The sequence below is a fragment of the Toxotes jaculatrix genome, chromosome 16, assembly GCF_017976425.1.
Source record: "Toxotes jaculatrix isolate fToxJac2 chromosome 16, fToxJac2.pri, whole genome shotgun sequence".
Classification (NCBI taxonomy): domain Eukaryota; kingdom Metazoa; phylum Chordata; class Actinopteri; family Toxotidae; genus Toxotes; species Toxotes jaculatrix.
The window spans coordinates 2,582,082-2,604,122 of NC_054409.1; the positions used below are offsets into that span (position 1 = coordinate 2,582,082).

General features: G+C 45.4%; 18 non-coding genes across 18 annotated transcripts; all 18 read left to right on the forward strand.

The window, feature by feature from the left end:
- Window positions 1–7,479: 7,479 nt before the first annotated feature.
- LOC121196430 lies at window positions 7,480–7,643 on the forward strand. Its single transcript, XR_005895892.1, has one exon. It is a non-coding gene; the product is annotated as a U1 spliceosomal RNA (small nuclear RNA).
- Window positions 7,644–8,220: 577 nt separating this feature from the next.
- Window positions 8,221–8,411, forward strand: LOC121196665. The gene has a single exon (XR_005896108.1). It is a non-coding gene; the product is annotated as a U2 spliceosomal RNA (small nuclear RNA).
- A 410-nt stretch (window positions 8,412–8,821) lies between these two features.
- LOC121196219 lies at window positions 8,822–8,936 on the forward strand. The gene has a single exon (XR_005895692.1). It is a non-coding gene; the product is annotated as a U5 spliceosomal RNA (small nuclear RNA).
- Window positions 8,937–10,096: 1,160 nt separating this feature from the next.
- On the forward strand, window positions 10,097–10,260 carry LOC121196305. Its single transcript, XR_005895773.1, has one exon. It is a non-coding gene; the product is annotated as a U1 spliceosomal RNA (small nuclear RNA).
- Window positions 10,261–10,837: 577 nt separating this feature from the next.
- Window positions 10,838–11,028, forward strand: LOC121196639. The gene has a single exon (XR_005896084.1). It is a non-coding gene; the product is annotated as a U2 spliceosomal RNA (small nuclear RNA).
- A 383-nt stretch (window positions 11,029–11,411) lies between these two features.
- On the forward strand, window positions 11,412–11,526 carry LOC121196729. The gene has a single exon (XR_005896159.1). It is a non-coding gene; the product is annotated as a U5 spliceosomal RNA (small nuclear RNA).
- Window positions 11,527–12,684: 1,158 nt separating this feature from the next.
- LOC121196116 lies at window positions 12,685–12,848 on the forward strand. The gene has a single exon (XR_005895595.1). It is a non-coding gene; the product is annotated as a U1 spliceosomal RNA (small nuclear RNA).
- Window positions 12,849–13,424: 576 nt separating this feature from the next.
- Window positions 13,425–13,615, forward strand: LOC121196517. Its single transcript, XR_005895969.1, has one exon. It is a non-coding gene; the product is annotated as a U2 spliceosomal RNA (small nuclear RNA).
- Window positions 13,616–14,009: 394 nt separating this feature from the next.
- Window positions 14,010–14,124, forward strand: LOC121196730. The gene has a single exon (XR_005896160.1). It is a non-coding gene; the product is annotated as a U5 spliceosomal RNA (small nuclear RNA).
- A 1,160-nt stretch (window positions 14,125–15,284) lies between these two features.
- LOC121196127 lies at window positions 15,285–15,448 on the forward strand. Its single transcript, XR_005895606.1, has one exon. It is a non-coding gene; the product is annotated as a U1 spliceosomal RNA (small nuclear RNA).
- A 577-nt stretch (window positions 15,449–16,025) lies between these two features.
- On the forward strand, window positions 16,026–16,216 carry LOC121196518. The gene has a single exon (XR_005895970.1). It is a non-coding gene; the product is annotated as a U2 spliceosomal RNA (small nuclear RNA).
- Window positions 16,217–16,610: 394 nt separating this feature from the next.
- LOC121196731 lies at window positions 16,611–16,725 on the forward strand. The gene has a single exon (XR_005896161.1). It is a non-coding gene; the product is annotated as a U5 spliceosomal RNA (small nuclear RNA).
- A 1,164-nt stretch (window positions 16,726–17,889) lies between these two features.
- On the forward strand, window positions 17,890–18,053 carry LOC121196306. Its single transcript, XR_005895774.1, has one exon. It is a non-coding gene; the product is annotated as a U1 spliceosomal RNA (small nuclear RNA).
- A 577-nt stretch (window positions 18,054–18,630) lies between these two features.
- LOC121196519 lies at window positions 18,631–18,821 on the forward strand. The gene has a single exon (XR_005895971.1). It is a non-coding gene; the product is annotated as a U2 spliceosomal RNA (small nuclear RNA).
- A 394-nt stretch (window positions 18,822–19,215) lies between these two features.
- On the forward strand, window positions 19,216–19,330 carry LOC121196732. Its single transcript, XR_005896162.1, has one exon. It is a non-coding gene; the product is annotated as a U5 spliceosomal RNA (small nuclear RNA).
- A 1,163-nt stretch (window positions 19,331–20,493) lies between these two features.
- On the forward strand, window positions 20,494–20,657 carry LOC121196307. Its single transcript, XR_005895775.1, has one exon. It is a non-coding gene; the product is annotated as a U1 spliceosomal RNA (small nuclear RNA).
- A 577-nt stretch (window positions 20,658–21,234) lies between these two features.
- On the forward strand, window positions 21,235–21,426 carry LOC121196627. Its single transcript, XR_005896073.1, has one exon. It is a non-coding gene; the product is annotated as a U2 spliceosomal RNA (small nuclear RNA).
- A 394-nt stretch (window positions 21,427–21,820) lies between these two features.
- On the forward strand, window positions 21,821–21,935 carry LOC121196733. The gene has a single exon (XR_005896163.1). It is a non-coding gene; the product is annotated as a U5 spliceosomal RNA (small nuclear RNA).
- The last annotated feature ends 106 nt before the right edge of the window (window positions 21,936–22,041 follow it).

Consider the following 22,041-nt stretch of genomic DNA (forward strand, 5'->3'; position numbering starts at 1 on the left):
GTCATTTCCAGGCTCTGTGTTTCCAGTTCACTATTAAACACAATGATGTACTTTATTTCTTCATGATGACTCTTGAAAGTTTTTGAAGAGAGAGGAGAAAATTTCTTCTGTCATTTTTCCCTTTTTTTTCTCACAAAACTCGTTTTAAAGATTTTCATGATTCGAAGAAAAACACATTTTCTTTGTGGTCGGAAAAAATGAGGAACTGTTCCATCATTTATCCAGAAGTTTCTATAGTAATGTGATCATTATTCTGTGACTGTGACAGGAGGAGTTCAGTGAATTGATGTGACTCGTCTGTCCTCTTTCACTGCTCATTTTAATGAAGTATATATTCCCTCTCTGTATTATGATATTGGATTGTAACTCAGCTTTACCACAACACTGTCATTGTACACCTGTATGTTTTGTTCACCGTGTTGATCCATCTGTCTTCCTGTATTCATTCTCTCACTCCCTCGCTCACTACAACCACATACACTAAATACACTAAACTGTAGTAAACTGTGGAAAAGCAAATCCATTATGTGTGAAACATAATGTGGCTGGATGATGTTCAGAGGAAACAGATTTTCTGAATGAATGAGGTAATGAAGTTTATTAACAGCAGTGGAGGTGGGAGACTGGGGTTTGTATCCAGAGTCCACTCTGTGGTTAGGTTTGGTATTTACAGCTATTTAACAATACACACAAGCTAACTTGCATACGGCCTAATACAAATGTCACACACACACATTTCATCAGAGAGACCAGCTCTCAGAAATAAGTCCAGCAGTGGAGACAGTCCAACAGGCTCCACATGTTTCTGCACTACTCTACTACTGTGCTGAGAGGAGACTGTACTGAAGCTGTCAGCTGTACCATCAGCCTCTGAGGCTGCTCTGCTCTCTGTGTCACACACTGCTACTGTACATGAAGACTGCTGTCAGCTCGGCTCAGCTCCACTCATCACTAACTTCATTTAGAGCAAACAGAGCTCTGCTGTAACAGGAAGCAGCAGAAAGTCAGAGGCTTCGCCGTGAGGAGCGCAGACCTCTCTGTCACGTCAGCTGTTTTCAGGAAGGGACGTCACTTCACAGACCTTCACAACTCGAGTCAGCATCAGACGGACACACGCACAATAAACATCCACGGTAGCTGGAATTTCCCTCTCAGCTCCGGTGTTTCCTAGTGGAAAACGCCAGGACATGAAATGAAAAGAGTGAAACGATCCTTTGCCTTGAAATCCAAAGAGGAAAGCGACGGCGGGGATCCACACGGTGTGTATCCAGAAGTAAAGCATGGTGTCCTTTAATCAGCTGCAAAAGCTCCGCGCTCTTCCCGATGAAGCTCCGTGACCAGCGGTTCATTTCCAGAAGAGAAAGCGCTGCAGATGAAGCCGAGCGGAGGAAGAAATCCCAGTGTGAACGCTGCTGATGAACACAAGAGCTGGAGACTCTGTCGCTGCTTCTTCTGCTGCTTTCACACGGACATTAGCGACCCCTACCGGAACTGTTATCCAGAGAGGAAGAGACTGTGTCTGTGTGTGAGTCCTCTGTCTCTCTGTGTGTGTGCTCAGTATGTTGCTACTAAAGCAGCGTTTCATGGTTCAAGACTGACAGCAGGACTAATCTGGACAAGTCCAACTCATTTCATTCAGCTCCACAACCATGATTTGTCACATGGAGTGAAGTGAAGCCAGTGAAGAGGAGGGGAATGGGAGGAGGAAGCAACACAAAGTGTTTGCTGGTCTCTGATGGGATCTTATCCAGCAGTTTGTCTCTGTGTTATTCTGTCTCCGCACCGTTAAACATTCATACTCAGGTGGACAGTCACAGTGGACACTGTCTAATGTCCAGAGGAAAAAAAAGTTCTTTTATCACATATTAAAGCTGTGTGATGTTCACTGACACTGACCATGTGTAGTTTAAATACATACGTACAAGTTTATTTTCCTTAAGACAGAAGATGAGCTGATTAATGCAGGAAACAACATGAGTCAGACTCAAGTATCTGCCTTTATAATTCTAAAAACATGAGCTGAGGACAAAAGGTAAAGGCGACAGCTCATATGGAAAAAATTAAGAAAAAATATATTTTGTGTGAATAATATTAGTGCATATTTTCCACTTTTGATATATGATGATATAAAAATATATATGTCTTTTTGTTACGCCCCTGTGAAAGGGGAAAACAAAAGGAACAATAGAGAAACGACGCAGTTTCTATTAAGTTCCATTTTGTAATAAATTTTCCACAAACATCTCCAACATCTTTTTAACAAACATCAGGCATACAGAACGGTGAGAAACAACACCATATTGTCCCTTTTTGCATCTTAATAACACGTACTTTCAAAACAAGAAAACACAGACATATACTGCGGACATCATGCTGCTGCCTCGATAGTGCCGCGGTCCGCGCTAACAGTGTTAGCAAACAGGCTAACAAAACGATATTCATTCACCCGACCAAGCACACATAGAACGTTACACAGTCATACGTATTACTATCTACCGATTTAAAACCTACGCTCTTACCTGTGAAAGGGGAAAACAAAACGAACAATAGAGAAACGACGCAGTTTCTATTAAGTTCCACTTTGTAATGAGCGCGAGCGGCGCCCCCCCCCCCCCCCCCCCCCCCTTACTGGCCGAGTTAGACTCTAGCAATCTAACACCGATTACAATAATCCCGATCCACAAATCAAAATATGTTTTTAACTCTACCCATGCCTGTGTTTAATAGAACAATGCATTTATAACGTATTTACAACCTACTTCTAACCATGCTTATGGCCATTACATTTTCAGTCTAAAATCCTTCTAGTGTATCTACAGGAGCTGATTAGTCCCATATATACAGTGGTGTTCCAGTATATGTCAGAGGTCAAAGTGAAGACAGTCTAGTTGGTCTCATTGGATAAAGCCAGTTATCTGTGTGCAAACAAGCGTGACAGCAGATTTATTCCACTTAGTTCTGTCAGAGCCACTGAAGCTGTTTCTTTACTTTTTATTCTTCCCTCCAGCTGCAGTGAGAACATCTACAGAAGAAACATTATTATTATTATTATTTACTGTCCAACACAGTAAAGTGTAAATGATGGACATTTACTCAACACAACTTTTTATTTCCACCGTCACAGGATAGAAAGAACAAAGAACTTCACTAAGAGCCTTGTTTCATAATTCATTTCCAGCCCACAGTGTTTCTGTCCTCCAGCAAACCTTTGGATGTCAGTGTGTCAAGCTGATGTTGGTGAATCTGAGGCTGTGTTGACTGAGAGAAGAAGCTGTGAGATCTTTTAGACCCTGAGGACTCACTCTGGACTGATTTGATAGATGCTCCACAAATAAAAGTGCTTCTCCACTCAACTAACTACTACTCCTTATAGGGACTGTCTGCAGGAACTGAAGCTGCTTTTGGTCAAAGAGATATTCATGTGTTCACTGTTCAGTCAGGACCATTCAGCTGGGTCGGTGAATTCCGCACCAAGGACAGCAGCAGCTGAACTGTACACAACTACTAACAGATAGAAGGAGTGTGTACAACATTCATGTTAATGTATCTGCTGAAATCCTGTTGGAAGTAGCATAAAGTGTCCTCCAGGCTGATGGCAGTAACCTGCTGCAATTAGCCAATAATGAGCCCATTAGCCTCTATAATGAAGTTCACACATATTATTATTTGCAACACAGGATGAAGACAATTAGTTTAAAAAAATAATCATTTGAAGGTTTATGAGAGCTGCTACTTTATTTTTAATCCTGTTTCTGTAGATTTTCCTCAACTCCAAACAATGTGGACTGTGAAGTGAAGCATTAACAAGCTCTCAGTCAGCACCATGGAAAGAGGCAGAGACGACTGCTGTTCTCTCTACAGTACAAAACAATTCTCACTGTTTACACTCTTTATTTTTCTCATATGGTTCCATTTTTTCAGTGTTACCTCAAATTGATGAAATCACAGTTGTACAGTCATCTCTCTATCATCTCTTATTTCCATCCTATCCTTTTTTTCCCAGATCCCAAGTCCAGTTCTCCTGCACTGCAGCCTCGTCTCCACTGACTCTACTGTTGCAGGGTGTAGACAGATATATTCCTCCTTCTGTCCACATGCTGCAGGTCAGCTGCTACTTTTCACCTGCTAGAGTGGAGCTTCAGTGTGATGGTGTAATGCATTCACACATGGTTCACACTGTAAATGTGTGAACCCTGGTCCATTAGTGAATTTGCTGTTGGGATGATCAGAGGGTTTGTAGAGTTATTATGCTTCTTCCTCTTTGCATCATGATTTTCCACAGACTCTTGTCAGTTACAAAACAAGTAGAAAGTCTGAAAGTGCCAACGTGACTTTCCATCCATCCAGTATCAGGATACAGTTGAGAAAAGATGTGTATTGATTTAAGCTCTGAATCTGACAGCACATCACACAGCTCTCTCTCCACTCTGAGCTGTGACCTCCAGCAGTGGATGATTCACAGTAAAGTTGCAGACACTCTGTGATACTTGTTCTCTGATGCTAATGACTCTTGGAGCTCTACTTTCCTCTGCTGTTGGTCTCTGTCCTGAATAAAGAGCTCCTCCGCCTATTTCTGCTGACTCCATCCCAGTGGTTTTCATTGTTTCATCATGTAACACCTGTGAAAGTTTCCCTCATTTACCTGGTTTTAATAACACGTTGCCTCTGACCGAGAGCCAAGTGACTGTAGAGCAGAGCATCACTTTCTGGTTCAGATCCACTTTAAAGTGTGTTGGTCTCTGTCACTGGGCCTTTACTCCACAGAGAGAACTGGATCTCATCATTAATGGAAACAATCCTAAATATCCTGGCAGAGAGAGAAGTGAGTCTCCATCTTCTCTTTCCACTTCACTTATTCTCCTTTACAGGAGTTCACTCTGCTGTGAACAGAGACACCAGCTGCAGTGTCTGTTCATAGAAGAGTTAAAGGAGGAAGAAAGATGATCCACAGCCAGTCAACACAGAATAATGGGATATTTGTAGGAACTGTTGGTGTCAGTGTTCAACCATCTGGAACAACAACAACAAATCAGAAAAAAAACATCCTCTGAGGTGATGGATCATCAGTTCAAAGCTGCAATTAGGAATAAATGTCACAATAAAAACAAATGTGTTCAGTGATTGGTGAGATCTGAAAAGACAAAATGAATATCACTGTACTGTCAACTTTCTAACATGCTGTTTCATTAGCCAGCTGGAAATCAATAAATAATTATTTATCAGTACAAAACTAGATCTGAACACAGAGCCAGTTTCACTTGATAGCCAACATGCTGAAGCTGAGGAAAACTTCAGATGCCTTGGCACAGTTCTGGACTCCCTGGTGAGCTTCTTTGAAAATACAAAAGATGCTCACAGCAACTTTATTTTCAGAGAAAACTCTGTGGCCTCGGTGTCAGTCTGCAGATATTAGAACTGATGTTGAAAACTACTGTTGAAAGTGTTTTAACTTTTCAACACTGAAAATTATTCACAACCTCACTGACAAGAAAAACTCTATATACTGAAACACTGACATTGATACAATTGACAGTTTTATTGTTTTATGATGCATCTGCTTCATTGATCTGATGTATTTCCCTGTGAGTCACATTGTACTATAATCTGTGCAGATGTTCCAACTAACATTCAGTATCTTCATCCACAGAAACTCCTCCACTGGCTCACAGAAGACACAGAGACAAAGAGGTGAAGCTCCCATTTACCTGGACACTGAGACACTGATTCACTTCTTCTCCTCAGAGCTGCTGAACTGTACATGGTGTTTAAATCAACTGTCAAACAGCTTTATTTAGCAGACAAATCAGAGCCATAGAGGAGCCGTCTGTAGCAGTTAGTCTGAAGAGTCCTCCAGCTCAGCAGCCTGAGGAGCTCAGAGGGAAGAAAGAGAGGCAGGACTGCTGAGGAGAAAGAAGAAGAGGAGTTCAGCTGCTTGCTGAAGATGCTTTGACTCCACTAGTGGTTTATAATGGGGTCAAAGGTCATTCTGGAGGGCAGTGACCCTTCAATATCAGTTTGTTAAATCATCAGACAGATGAAAAAAAGGCTCCAGTTTTGCTGCTGTCAGGTGGTGAAATGCTTCAATGTAACTCAGCCTTCCCACAAAATTGGTTTCACGTTGCAGAGAGATTCTTATTAAACCAATGTTAAAAAAATCAACACATAACATTGACACCAGCAGCCCTTTGATAAACAGCTATTATGTCCAATGGAGCCTCCATATTCAATCTGTTCTTCACCAGAAAGAAAATAATTCTTCATCATTCTTTCATCATCTTTTGTCCCAGCAACATAGGTGCAAAGTAGATGTCATTCATTTATCTTTCTGCTCTCAGGTGTATAACCACAGATGGTTATTATACAAACAATCAGTTGGCCTCATTTATTGATCCTCTCTGAGGGAGCTACTGCTTTGTTTTTCCTCCACACACCCTCCACAGTGTATTCCTCTCAAATCAGGAAATGTAAACTGTGTAACTAAGAAGCAGCTGTGAGCGAGGTTACCAGTCCACTGTACATGATGACAATAAAAAAAGAAATAACTACTGAATGAACTTATTTCTTCAATATGACAGATGATGCTTGAAAAATATACAGTTGTAAGAAGCAAAGGAAACAAGAGAAGCTTTTACAAAAACAAGGTTCATGCAGCATTTTCACTTTGCACTCATCAAACACACATTCACAGATGAATACATGAATACATGACTTTATGTGTGTACAGGTCTTTGACAGAGGCACAGGTACTGACATAGGTCTGAGATGCTAAGAGAGAGAGAGGTTAGGGCGAGGGAAAGCATTATGCCAGAGAGTGTCCTCACAAAGATATAAGTACCAGTATGTGTGAGTGTGTGTGTGTGTTTGTCCTTTGATGCCTTTGATGTATCAACATTCTACAGTCTGATGTCAGAGGCTGCAGTAAGTGGACACACAGCCAGAGACAAGTTCACAAGTCAAACAGGAGCAGAAAAAGTTGGACTGGACAGGACTTGCTCATGATTTAGGAAGAAAGAAGCACTCAGATATTTCTGCACAATTATTGACAAGGAAGGGAGGAGCTACTGCTGTTACAAGGACAAGAGGAAACTACAGGAAAGTCCAGATCAGCTCCAAGGTTTTCGCTGAGTCAATACATGTTAGTAGTTCATGTCAGTGTTTAGTTCATTTAGTCAAATGTTTTGAAAAGTGTCCCACGTGGGCCTTTGCTTTCTTTCCCAAGAGACAGCTTGACTAGTGGCATTTCACACAGTGTTCCTTTGTTTTTGGCAGAGCAGTGCATGATGGGTAGATCCAACAAAGCGCGTTTGCCACACGCCGCAGCCTATTTGCAGCAGTGTTTGTGTCTTTTCAGCCATAAATGTAACAGACAAAGGGGAGCTGATGCTCAAGGCGCTGAAATGTGGGATTATGCATTGTAGGCACCGTCAGCCAGAGCGCGGTGCCTGGTGACCACCACCCGCTCTCTTCCAACTGCAGCTCATACTTACCTGGCAGGGGAGATACCATGATCAACAAGGTGGTTCACCCAGGGTGAAGCTCAGCTATTGCACTCCAGCTGTGCTGACCTCTGCGAATTCCCCAAATGTGGGAATCTCGACTGCATAATTTCTGGTAGTGGGGGACTGCGTTCGCGCTCTCCCCTGTTGCGTGCGTGTAGAAGAAAACACAATGTGTCAGGAATGCCCATGTGCTAACCTGTTGAAGGCTCTCCATTTTGTGAAGTGGCTTTGTTGATTTGGAGTTACATGTCAGCTTCTGCAGTCTGTCCACAAAGCGGCAGTGTTGCTCTGCAGAAGCTCTCTGGCGTACGCTACAGAGTGGCGTGTTTAGTCATGACAATTCCCCGTGTTCCCATTGGAATTGGGGAAGTGGGCGTGGCCTTTCCATGACAAAATGAAGAGTGAGCTCTCCTGTCCGACTGTGCTGCTTGTTTGTGGAAGAAATGTGTGCTAGATGTTGTTCTAGTATGCTTTATTTCTAGGCTTTGGTGTGGAACAGCAATGAGTTGAAGCTGTTTTTGGCCGGCTTTGCCGTATGGCTGAGCCTTTTGAGTTGGTGAAAGGTCAAACATCTTTGTATAGCGGCAGGGAAAAGTACACGGCAGACAGATGGGCGGAGCTGCTAAATGGCGGCAATTGATAAGCTGGCTTACAAACGGGACACCGCGACAAGTGACGGTTGTACCAAGAGCTTGATTTGGACGTCAAACGCTTGGGCCTCATCGCTTCTCGGCCTTTTGGCTAAGATCAAGTGTAGTATCTGTTCTTATCAGTTTAATATCTGATATGTCCCCTATATGGGGATAACGTATTAAACCCATTTTTAGGAGAGGGAGCTGAAAAGGGAGCTTGCTCCGCTCACTCCACGCATCGACCTGGCATTGCAGTGTCGCTGGGAACGGTGCACCTTTCTCTTGCTTTGTAGAAAATCAAGCTCTGACAAGCATGTTTAATTAGGAGTCAAACTTTTACAGTTTGACTCCTGTGGCTTCAGTGGCTGAAGGAAAATGCAGCTAAGTTTTTATCAAGTGAATTGTGTACAACCAGTCAGTTGATTTACTGATATCACCCAGGGAACCCCGCTCAACAACACAGTGCACTTCAGCTACGATGATTGGTCGCGGACTCCCTGAAGACGCCTGATCGTTTCCCAGACTTTGTAGTCTCCATGTAAAAGCCAGGCCTGGATTTTTCAGGCTGGAGGTGGTGGGGGGTGGAGGGGAGGCTGGGATTTAGCACGCGGCAAGCCAAGGGAGGCGCACCGCGACGGTGGTAGCTGGGACGACTAGGGTCCTCAGCTGCTCTCTGAGACAGGCCTGTTCTGACTCTTGTTTCTCTTCATAATGCACAAGTCTTTCGCCTTTTACTAAAGACTTCCGTGGAGAGGAACACCAATGAGTTGAAGTTATTTTTGGCTGGCTCGGCCTTATGGCTGAGCCTTATGAGTTGGTGAAAAGTCAAACATCTTTATAGAGCGCTACAAGTGGGAGCTCCCCTGTCCGACTTTGCTCTTTCTTTGCGGAAGAAATGTGTGCTAGATGTTGTCATTTCGCTGGTATACTTTATTTTTAGGCTTTGGTGGGGATGCTGCCGTCTTTGAGACAAGAAAAGTGTACATGATGACAGTAAAAAAAGAAATAACGCTACTGAATGAACTTATTTCTTCAATATGACAGATGATGCTTGAAAAATATACAGTTGTAAGAAGCAAAGGAAACAAGAGAAGCTTTTACAAAAACAAGGTTCATGCAGCATTTTCACTTTGCACTCATCAAACACACATTCACAGATGACTACATGAATACATGACTTTATGTGTGTACAGGTCTAGTGGTTTTTTTTTTTGTATTCTTTGACAGAGGCACTGGTACTGACATAGGTCTGAGATGCTAAGAGAGAGAGAGGTTAGGGCGAGGGAAAGCATTATGCCAGAGAGTGTCCTCACAAAGATATAAGTACCGGTATGTGTGAGCGTGTGTTTGTCCTTTGATGCCTTTGATGTATCAAGATTCTACAGTCTGATGTCAGAGGCTGCAGTAAGTGGACACACAGCCAGAGACAAGTTCAGAAGTCAAACAGGAGCAGAAACAGTTGGACTGGACAGGACTTGCTTATGATTTAGGAAGAAAGAAGCCCTCAGATATTTCTGCACAATTATTGACAAGGAAGGGAGGAGCTACTGCTGTTACAAGGACAAGAGGAAACCACAGGAAAGTCCAGATCAGCTCCAAGGTTTTCGCTGAGTCAATACATGTTAGTAGTTCATGTCAGTGTTTAGTTCATTTAGTCAAATGTTTTGAAAAGTGTCCCACGTGGGCCTTTGCTTTCTTTCCCAAGAGACAGCTTGACTAGTGGCATTTCACACAGTGTTCCTTTGTTTTTGGCTGAGCAGTGCATGATGGGTAGATCCAACAAAGCGCGTTTGCCGCACGCCGCAACCTATTTGCAGCAGTGTTTGTGTCTTTTCAGCCATAAATGTAACAGACAAAGGGGAGCTGATGCTCAAGGCGCTGAAATGTGGGATTATGCATTGTAGGCACCGTCAGCCAGAGCGCTGTGCCTGGTGACCACCACCCGCTCTCTTCCAGCTGCAGCTCATACTTACCTGGCAGGGGAGATACCATGATCAACAAGGTGGTTCACCCAGGGCGAGGCTCAGTCATTGCACTCCGGCTGTGCTGACCCCTGCGAATTCCCCAAATGTGGGAATCTCGACTGCATAATTTCTGGTAGTGGGGGACTGCGTTCGCGCTCTCCCCTGTTGCGTGCGTGTAGAAGAAAACACAGTGTGTCAGGAATGCCCATGTGCTAACCTGTTGAAGGCTCTCCATTTTGTGAAGTGGCTTTGTTGATTTGGAGTTACATGTCAGCTTTTGCAGTCTGTCCACAAAGCGGCAGTGTTGCTCTGCAGAAGCTCTCTGGCGTACGCTACAGAGTGGCGTGTTTAGTCATGACAATTCCCCATGTTCCCATTGGAATTGGGGAAGTGGGCGTGGCCTTTCCATGACAAAATGAAGTGTGAGCTCTCCTGTCCGACTGTGCTGCTTGTTTGTGGAAGAAATGTGTGCTAGATGTTGTTCTAGTATGCTTTATTTCTAGGCTTTGGTGTGGAACAGCAATGAGTTGAAGCTATTTTTGGCCGGCTTTGCCGTATGGCTGAGCCTTTTGAGTTGGTGAAAGGTCAAACATCTTTGTATAGCGGCAGGGAAAAGTACAGGGCAGACAGATGGGCGGAGTTGCTAAGTGGCGGCAATTGATAAGCTGGCTTACAAACGGGACACCGCGACAAGTGACGGTTGTACCAAGAGCTTGATTTGGACGTCAAACGCTTGAGCCTCATCGCTTCTCTGCCTTTTGGCTAAGATCAAGTGTAGTATCTGTTCTTATCAGTTTAATATCTGATATGTCCCCTATATGGGGATAACGTATTAAACCCATTTTTAGGAGAGGGAGCTGAAAAGGGAGCTTGCTCCGCTCACTCCACGCATCGACCTGGCATTGCAGTGCCGCCGGGAACGGTGCACCTTTCTCTTGCTTTGTAGAAAATCAAGCTCTGACACGCATGTTTAGTTAGGAGTCAAACTTTTACAGTGGCTGAAGGAAAATGCGGCTAAGTTTTTATCAAGTGAATTGTGCACAACCAGTCAGTTGATTTACTGATATCACCCAGGGAACCCCGCTCAACAACACAGTGCGATGATTGGTCGCGGACTCCCTGAAGACGCCTGATCGTTTCCCAGACTTTGTAGTGTCCATGTAAAAGCCAGGCCTGGATTTTTCAGGCTGGAGATGCTGGGGGGGCAATGGAGGGGAGGCTGGGATTTAGCACGCGGCAAGCCAAGGGAGGCGCACCGCGACGGTGGTAGCTGGGACGACTAGGGTCCTCAGCTGCTCTCTGAGACAGGCCTGTTCTGACTCTTGTTTCTCTTCATAACGCACAAGTCTTTCGCCTTTTACTAAAGACTTCCGTGGAGAGGAACACCAATGAGTTGAAGTTATTTTTGGCTGGCTCGGCCTTATGGCTGAGCCTTTTGAGTTGGTGAAAAGTCAAACATCTTTATAGAGCGCCACAAGTGGGAGCTCCCCTGTCCGATTTTGCTCTTTCTTTGCGGAAGAAATGTGTGCTAGATGTTGTCATTTCGCTGGTATACTTTATTTTTAGGCTTTGGTGGGGATGCTGCCGTCTTCGAGACAAGAAAAGTGTACATGATGACAGTAAAAAAAGAAATAACGCTACTGAATGAACTTATTTCTTCAATATGACAGATGATGCTTGAAAAATATACAGTTGTAAGAAGCAAAGGAAACAAGAGAAGCTTTTACAAAAACAAGGTTCATGCAGCATTTTCACTTTGCACTCATCAAACACACATTCACAGATGACTACATGAATACATGACTTTATGTGTGTACAGGTCTAGTGTTTTTTTTTTGTATTCTTTGACAGAGGCACAGGTACTGACATAGGTCTGAGATGCTAAGAGAGAGAGAGGTTAGGGCGAGGGAAAGCATTATGCCAGAGAGTATCCTCACAAAGATATAAGTACCGGTATGTGTGAGCGTGTGTTTGTCCTTTGATGCCTTTGATGTATCAAGATTCTACAGTCTGATGTCAGAGGCTGCAGTAAGTGGACACACAGCCAGAGACAAGTTCAGAAGTCAAACAGGAGCAGAAACAGTTGGACTGGACAGGACTTGCTTATGATTTAGGAAGAAAGAAGCCCTCAGATATTTCTGCACAATTATTGACAAGGAAGGGAGGAGCTACTGCTGTTACAAGGACAAGAGGAAACCACAGGAAAGTCCAGATCAGCTCCAAGGTTTTCGCTGAGTCAATACATGTTAGTAGTTCATGTCAGTGTTTAGTTCATTTAGTCAAATGTTTTGAAAAGTGTCCCACGTGGGCCTTTGCTTTCTTTCCCAAGAGACAGCTTGACTAGTGGCATTTCACACAGTGTTCCTTTGTTTTTGGCAGAACAGTGCATGATGGGTAGATCCAACAAAGCGCGTTTGCCGCACGCCGCATCCTATTTGCAGCAGTGTTTGTGTCTTTTCAGCCATAAATGTAACAGACAAAGGGGAGCTGATGCTCAAGGCGCTGAAATGTGGGATTATGCATTGTAGGCACCGTCAGCCAGAGCGCGGTGCCTGGTGACCACCACCCGCTCTCTTCCAACTGCAGCTCATACTTACCTGGCAGGGGAGATACCATGATCAACAAGGTGGTTCACCCAGGGCGAGGCTCAGCCATTGCACTCCGGCTGTGCTGACCCCTGCGAATTCCCCAAATGTGGGAATCTCGACTGCATAATTTCTGGTAGTGGGGGACTGCGTTCGCGCTCTCCCCTGTTGCGTGCGTGTAGAAGAAAACACAATGTGTCAGGAATGCCCATGCGCTAACCTGTTGAAGGCTCTCCATTTTGTGAAGTGGCTTTGTTGATTTGGAGTTACATGTCAGCTTTTGCAGTCTGTCCACAAAGCGGCAGTGTTGCTCTGCAGAAGCTCTCTGGCGTACGCTACAGAGTGGCGTGTTTAGTCATGACAATTCCCCGTGTTCCCATTGGAATTGGGGAAGTGGGCGTGGCCTTTCCATGACAAAATGAAGTGTGAGCTCTCCTGTCCGACTGTGCTGCTTGTTTGTGGAAGAAATGTGTGCTAGATGTTGTTCTAGTATGCTTTATTTCTAGGCTTTGGTGTGGAACAGCAATGAGTTGAAGCTATTTTTGGCCGGTTTGCCGTATGGCTGAGCCTTTTGAGTTGGTGAAAGGTCAAACATCTTTGTATAGCGGCAGGGAAAAGTACACAGCAGACAGATGGGCGGAGTTGCTAAGTGGCGGCAATTGATAAGCTGGCTTACAAACGGGACACCGCGACAAGTGACGGTTGTACCAAGAGCTTGATTTGGACGTCAAACGCTTGGGCCTCATCGCTTCTCGGCCTTTTGGCTAAGATCAAGTGTAGTATCTGTTCTTATCAGTTTAATATCTGATATGTCCCCTATATGGGGATAACGTATTAAACCCATTTTTAGGAGAGGGAGCTGAAAAGGGAGCTTGCTCCGCTCACTCCACGCATCGACCTGGCATTGCAGTGCCGCCGGGAACGGTGCACCTTTCTCTTGCTTTGTAGAAAATCAAGCTCTGACACACACGTTTAGTTAGGAGTCAAACTTTTACAGTGGCTGAAGGAAAATGCGGCTAAGTTTTTATCAAGTGAATTGTGCACAACCAGTCAGTTGATTTACTGATATCACCCAGGGAACCCCGCTCAACAACACAGTGCACTTCAGCTACGATGATTGGTCGCGGACTCCCTGAAGACGCCTGATCGTTTCCCAGACTTTGTAGTGTCCATGTAAAAGCCAGGCCTGGATTTTTCAGGCTGGAGATGCTGGGGGGGCAATGGAGGGGAGGCTGGGATTTAGCACGCGGCAAGCCAAGGGAGGCGCACCGCGACGGTGGTAGCTGGGACGACTAGGGTCCTCAGCTGCTCTCTGAGACAGGCCTGTTCTGACTCTTGTTTCTCTTCATAACGCACAAGTCTTTCGCCTTTTACTAAAGACTTCCGTGGAGAGGAACACCAATGAGTTGAAGTTATTTTTGGCTGGCTCGGCCTTATGGCTGAGCCTTTTGAGTTGGTGAAAAGTCAAACATCTTTATAGAGCGCCACAAGTGGGAGCTCCCCTGTCCGACTTTGCTCTTTCTTTGCGGAAGAAATGTGTGCTAGATGTTGTCATTTCGCTGGTATACTTTATTTTTAGGCTTTGGTGGGGATGCTGCCGTCTTCGAGACAAGAAAAGTGTACATGATGACAGTAAAAAAAGAAATAACGCTACTGAATGAACTTATTTCTTCAATATGACAGATGATGCTTGAAAAATATACAGTTGTAAGAAGCAAAGGAAACAAGAGAAGCTTTTACAAAAACAAGGTTCATGCAGCATTTTCACTTTGCACTCATCAAACACACATTCACAGATGACTACATGAATACATGACTTTATGTGTGTACAGGTCTAGTGTTTTTTTTTTTTGTATTCTTTGACAGAGGCACAGGTACTGACATAGGTCTGAGATGCTAAGAGAGAGAGAGGTTAGGGCGAGGGAAAGCATTATGCCAGAGAGTGTCCTCACAAAGATATAAGTACCGGTATGTGTGAGCGTGTGTTTGTCCTTTGATGCCTTTGATGTATCAAGATTCTACAGTCTGATGTCAGAGGCTGCAGTAAGTGGACACACAGCCAGAGACAAGTTCAGAAGTCAAACAGGAGCAGAAACAGTTGGACTGGACAGGACTTGCTTATGATTTAGGAAGAAGGAAGCCCTCAGATATTTCTGCACAATTATTGACAAGGAAGGGAGGAGCTACTGCTGTTACAAGGACAAGAGGAAACCACAGGAAAGTCCAGATCAGCTCCAAGGTTTTCGCTGAGTCAATACATGTTAGTAGTTCATGTCAGTGTTTAGTTCATTTAGTCAAATGTTTTGAAAAGTGTCCCACGTGGGCCTTTGCTTTCTTTCCCAAGAGACAGCTTGACTAGTGGCATTTCACACAGTGTTCCTTTGTTTTTGGCAGAGCAGTGCATGATGGGTAGATCCAACAAAGCGCGTTTGCCGCACGCCGCAGCCTATTTGCAGCAGTGTTTGTGTCTTTTCAGCCATAAATGTAACAGACAAAGGGGAGCTGATGCTCAAGGCGCTGAAATGTGGGATTATGCATTGTAGGCACCGTCAGCCAGAGCGCTGTGCCTGGTGACCACCACCCGCTCTCTTCCAGCTGCAGCTCATACTTACCTGGCAGGGGAGATACCATGATCAACAAGGTGGTTCACCCAGGGCGAGGCTCAGCCATTGCACTCCGGCTGTGCTGACCCCTGCGAATTCCCCAAATGTGGGAATCTCGACTGCATAATTTCTGGTAGTGGGGGACTGCGTTCGCGCTCTCCCCTGTTGCGTGCGTGTAGAAGAAAACACAATGTGTCAGGAATGCCCATGCGCTAACCTGTTGAAGGCTCTCCATTTTGTGAAGTGGCTTTGTTGATTTGGAGTTACATGTCAGCTTTTGCAGTCTGTCCACAAAGCGGCAGTGTTGCTCTGCAGAAGCTCTCTGGCGTACGCTACAGAGTGGCGTGTTTAGTCATGACAATTCCCCGTGTTCCCGTTGGAATTGGGGAAGTGGGCGTGGCCTTTCCATGACAAAATGAAGTGTGAGCTCTCCTGTCCGACTGTGCTGCTTGTTTGTGGACGAAATGTGTGCTAGATGTTGTTCTAGTATGCTTTATTTCTAGGCTTTGGTGTGGAACAGCAATGAGTTGAAGCTATTTTTGGCCGGCTTTGCCGTATGGCTGAGCCTTTTGAGTTGGTGAAAGGTCAAACATCTTTGTATAGCGGCAGGGAAAAGTACACGGCAGACAGATGGGCGGAGTTGCTAAGTGGCGGCAATCGATAAGCTGGCTTACAAACGGGACACCGCGACAAGTGACGGTTGTACCAAGAGCTTGATTTGGACGTCAAACGCTTGGGCCTCATCGCTTCTCGGCCTTTTGGCTAAGATCAAGTGTAGTATCTGTTCTTATCAGTTTAATATCTGATATGTCCCCTATATGGGGATAACGTATTAAACCCATTTTTAGGAGAGGGAGCTGAAAAGGGAGCTTGCTCCGCTCACTCCACGCATCGACCTGGCATTGCAGTGCCGCCGGGAACGGTGCACCTTTCTCTTGCTTTGTAGAAAATCAAGCTCTGACACGCATGTTTAGTTAGGAGTCAAACTTTTACAGTGGCTGAAGGAAAATGCGGCTAAGTTTTTATCAAGTGAATTGTGCACAACCAGTCAGTTGATTTACTGATATCACCCAGGGAACCCCGCTCAACAACACAGTGCACTTCAGCTACGATGATTGGTCGCGGACTCCCTGAAGACGCCTGATCGTTTCCCAGACTTTGTAGTCTCCATGTAAAAGCCAGGCCTGGATTTTTCAGGCTGGAGATGCTGGGGGGGCAATGGAGGGGAGGCTGGGATTTAGCACGCGGCAAGCCAAGGGAGGCGCACCGCGACGGTGGTAGCTGGGACGACTAGGGTCCTCAGCTGCTCTCTGAGACAGGCCTGTTCTGACTCTTGTTTCTCTTCATAACGCACAAGTCTTTCGCCTTTTACTAAAGACTTCCGTGGAGAGGAACACCAATGAGTTGAAGTTATTTTTGGCTGGCTCGGCCTTATGGCTGAGCCTTTTGAGTTGGTGAAAAGTCAAACATCTTTATAGAGCGCCACAAGTGGGAGCTCCCCTGTCCGACTTTGCTCTTTCTTTGCGGAAGAAATGTGTGCTAGATGTTGTCAATTCGCTGGTATACTTTATTTTTAGGCTTTGGTGGGGATGCTGGTGTCTTTGAGACAAGAAAAGTGTACATGATGACAGTAAAAAAAGAAATAACGCTACTGAATGAACTTATTTCTTCAATATGACAGATGATGCTTGAAAAATATACAGTTGTAAGAAGCAAAGGAAACAAGAGAAGCTTTTACAAAAACAAGGTTCATGCAGCATTTTCACTTTGCACTCATCAAACACACATTCACAGATGACTACATGAATACATGACTTTATGTGTGTACAGGTCTAGTGTTTTTTTTTTTTTTTTGTATTCTTTGACAGAGGCACTGGTACTGACATAGGTCTGAGATGCTAAGAGAGAGAGAGGTTAGGGCGAGGGAAAGCATTATGCCAGAGAGTGTCCTCACAAAGATATAAGTACCGGTATGTGTGAGCGTGTGTTTGTCCTTTGATGCCTTTGATGTATCAAGATTCTACAGTCTGATGTCAGAGGCTGCAGTAAGTGGACACACAGCCAGAGACAAGTTCAGAAGTCAAACAGGAGCAGAAACAGTTGGACTGGACAGGACTTGCTTATGATTTAGGAAGAAAGAAGCCCTCAGATATTTCTGCACAATTATTGACAAGGAAGGGAGGAGCTACTGCTGTTACAAGGACAAGAGGAAACCACAGGAAAGTCCAGATCAGCTCCAAGGTTTTCGCTGAGTCAATACATGTTAGTAGTTCATGTCAGTGTTTAGTTCATTTAGTCAAATGTTTTGAAAAGTGTCCCACGTGGGCCTTTGCTTTCTTTCCCAAGAGACAGCTTGACTAGTGGCATTTCACACAGTGTTCCTTTGTTTTTGGCAGAGCAGTGCATGATGGGTAGATCCAACAAAGCGCGTTTGCCGCACGCCGCAGCCTATTTGCAGCAGTGTTTGTGTCTTTTCAGCCATAAATGTAACAGACAAAGGGGAGCTGATGCTCAAGGCGCTGAAATGTGGGATTATGCATTGTAGGCACCGTCAGCCAGAGCGCGGTGCCTGGTGACCACCACCCGCTCTCTTCCAGCTGCAGCTCATACTTACCTGGCAGGGGAGATACCATGATCAACAAGGTGGTTCACCCAGGGCGAGGCTCAGTCATTGCACTCCGGCTGTGCTGACCCCTGCGAATTCCCCAAATGTGGGAATCTCGACTGCATAATTTCTGGTAGTGGGGGACTGCGTTCGCGCTCTCCCCTGTTGCGTGCGTGTAGAAGAAAACACAATGTGTCAGGAATGCCCATGCGCTAACCTGTTGAAGACTCTCCGTTTTGTGAAGTGGCTTTGTTGATTTGGAGTTACATGTCAGCTTTTGCAGTCTGTCCACAAAGCGGCAGTGTTGCTCTGCAGAAGCTCTCTGGCGTGCGCTACAGAGTGGCGTGTTTAGTCATGACAATTCCCCGTGTTCCCGTTGGAATTGGGGAAGTGGGCGTGGCCTTTCCATGACAAAATGAAGTGTGAGCTCTCCTGTCCGACTGTGCTGCTTGTTTGTGGACGAAATGTGTGCTAGATGTTGTTCTAGTATGCTTTATTTCTAGGCTTTGGTGTGGAACAGCAATGAGTTGAAGCTATTTTTGGCCGGCTTTGCCGTATGGCTGAGCCTTTTGAGTTGGTGAAAGGTCAAACATCTTTGTATAGCGGCAGGGAAAAGTACACGGCAGACAGATGGGCGGAGTTGCTAAGTGGCGGCAATCGATAAGCTGGCTTACAAACGGGACACTGCGACAAGTGACGGTTGTACCAAGAGCTTGATTTGGACGTCAAACGCTTGGGCCTCATCGCTTCTCGGCCTTTTGGCTAAGATCAAGTGTAGTATCTGTTCTTATCAGTTTAATATCTGATATGTCCCCTATATGGGGATAACGTATTAAACCCATTTTTAGGAGAGGGAGCTGAAAAGGGAGCTTGCTCCGCTCACTCCACGCATCGACCTGGCATTGCAGTGCCGCCGGGAACGGTGCACCTTTCTCTTGCTTTGTAGAAAATCAAGCTCTGACACGCATGTTTAGTTAGGAGTCAAACTTTTACAGTGGCTGAAGGAAAATGCGGCTAAGTTTTTATCAAGTGAATTGTGCACAACCAGTCAGTTGATTTACTGATATCACCCAGGGAACCCCGCTCAACAACACAGTGCACTTCAGCTACGATGATTGGTCGCGGACTCCCTGAAGACGCCTGATCGTTTCCCAGACTTTGTAGTCTCCATGTAAAAGCCAGGCCTGGATTTTTCAGGCTGGAGATGCTGGGGGGGCAATGGAGGGGAGGCTGGGATTTAGCACGCGGCAAGCCAAGGGAGGCGCACCGCGACGGTGGTAGCTGGGACGACTAGGGTCCTCAGCTGCTCTCTGAGACAGGCCTGTTCTGACTCTTGTTTCTCTTCATAACGCACAAGTCTTTCGCCTTTTACTAAAGACTTCCGTGGAGAGGAACACCAATGAGTTGAAGTTATTTTTGGCTGGCTCGGCCTTATGGCTGAGCCTTTTGAGTTGGTGAAAAGTCAAACATCTTTATAGAGCGCCACAAGTGGGAGCTCCCCTGTCCGACTTTGCTCTTTCTTTGCGGAAGAAATGTGTGCTAGATGTTGTCAATTCGCTGGTATACTTTATTTTTAGGCTTTGGTGGGGATGCTGGTGTCTTTGAGACAAGAAAAGTGTACATGATGACAGTAAAAAAAGAAATAACGCTACTGAATGAACTTATTTCTTCAATATGACAGATGATGCTTGAAAAATATACAGTTGTAAGAAGCAAAGGAAACAAGAGAAGCTTTTACAAAAACAAGGTTCATGCAGCATTTTCACTTTGCACTCATCAAACACACATTCACAGATGACTACATGAATACATGACTTTATGTGTGTACAGGTCTAGGGTTTTTTTTTTTTTTTGTATTCTTTGACAGAGGCACTGGTACTGACATAGGTCTGAGATGCTAAGAGAGAGAGAGGTTAGGGCGAGGGAAAGCATTATGCCAGAGAGTGTCCTCACAAAGATATAAGTACCGGTATGTGTGAGCGTGTGTTTGTCCTTTGATGCCTTTGATGTATCAAGATTCTACAGTCTGATGTCAGAGGCTGCAGTAAGTGGACACACAGCCAGAGACAAGTTCAGAAGTCAAACAGGAGCAGAAACAGTTGGACTGGACAGGACTTGCTTATGATTTAGGAAGAAAGAAGCCCTCAGATATTTCTGCACAATTATTGACAAGGAAGGGAGGAGCTACTGCTGTTACAAGGACAAGAGGAAACCACAGGAAAGTCCAGATCAGCTCCAAGGTTTTCGCTGAGTCAATACATGTTAGTAGTTCATGTCAGTGTTTAGTTCATTTAGTCAAATGTTTTGAAAAGTGTCCCACGTGGGCCTTTGCTTTCTTTCCCAAGAGACAGCTTGACTAGTGGCATTTCACACAGTGTTCCTTTGTTTTTGGCAGAGCAGTGCATGATGGGTAGATCCAACAAAGCGCGTTTGCCGCACGCCGCAGCCTATTTGCAGCAGTGTTTGTGTCTTTTCAGCCATAAATGTAACAGACAAAGGGGAGCTGATGCTCAAGGCGCTGAAATGTGGGATTATGCATTGTAGGCACCGTCAGCCAGAGCGCGGTGCCTGGTGACCACCACCCGCTCTCTTCCAGCTGCAGCTCATACTTACCTGGCAGGGGAGATACCATGATCAACAAGGTGGTTCACCCAGGGCGAGGCTCAGTCATTGCACTCCGGCTGTGCTGACCCCTGCGAATTCCCCAAATGTGGGAATCTCGACTGCATAATTTCTGGTAGTGGGGGACTGCGTTCGCGCTCTCCCCTGTTGCGTGCGTGTAGAAGAAAACACAATGTGTCAGGAATGCCCATGCGCTAACCTGTTGAAGACTCTCCGTTTTGTGAAGTGGCTTTGTTGATTTGGAGTTACATGTCAGCTTTTGCAGTCTGTCCACAAAGCGGCAGTGTTGCTCTGCAGAAGCTCTCTGGCGTGCGCTACAGAGTGGCGTGTTTAGTCATGACAATTCCCCGTGTTCCCGTTGGAATTGGGGAAGTGGGCGTGGCCTTTCCATGACAAAATGAAGTGTGAGCTCTCCTGTCCGACTGTGCTGCTTGTTTGTGGACGAAATGTGTGCTAGATGTTGTTCTAGTATGCTTTATTTCTAGGCTTTGGTGTGGAACAGCAATGAGTTGAAGCTATTTTTGGCCGGCTTTGCCGTATGGCTGAGCCTTTTGAGTTGGTGAAAGGTCAAACATCTTTGTATAGCGGCAGGGAAAAGTACACGGCAGACAGATGGGCGGAGTTGCTAAGTGGCGGCAATCGATAAGCTGGCTTACAAACGGGACACCGCGACAAGTGACGGTTGTACCAAGAGCTTGATTTGGACGTCAAACGCTTGGGCCTCATCGCTTCTCGGCCTTTTGGCTAAGATCAAGTGTAGTATCTGTTCTTATCAGTTTAATATCTGATATGTCCCCTATATGGGGATAACGTATTAAACCCATTTTTAGGAGAGGGAGCTGAAAAGGGGAGCTTGCTCCGCTCACTCCACGCATCGACCTGGCATTGCAGTGCCGCCGGGAACGGTGCACCTTTCTCTTGCTTTGTAGAAAATCAAGCTCTGACACGCATGTTTAGTTAGGAGTCAAACTTTTACAGTGGCTGAAGGAAAATGCGGCTAAGTTTTTATCAAGTGAATTGTGCACAACCAGTCAGTTGATTTACTGATATCACCCAGGGAACCCCGCTCAACAACACAGTGCACTTCAGCTACGATGATTGGTCGCGGACTCCCTGAAGACGCCTGATCGTTTCCCAGACTTTGTAGTCTCCATGTAAAAGCCAGGCCTGGATTTTTCAGGCTGGAGATGCTGGGGGGGCAATGGAGGGGAGGCTGGGATTTAGCACGCGGCAAGCCAAGGGAGGCGCACCGCGACGGTGGTAGCTGGGACGACTAGGGTCCTCAGCTGCTCTCTGAGACAGGCCTGTTCTGACTCTTGTTTCTCTTCATAACGCACAAGTCTTTCGCCTTTTACTAAAGACTTCCGTGGAGAGGAACACCAATGAGTTGAAGTTATTTTTGGCTGGCTCGGCCTTATGGCTGAGCCTTTTGAGTTGGTGAAAAGTCAAACATCTTTATAGAGCGCCACAAGTGGGAGCTCCCCTGTCCGACTTTGCTCTTTCTTTGCGGAAGAAATGTGTGCTAGATGTT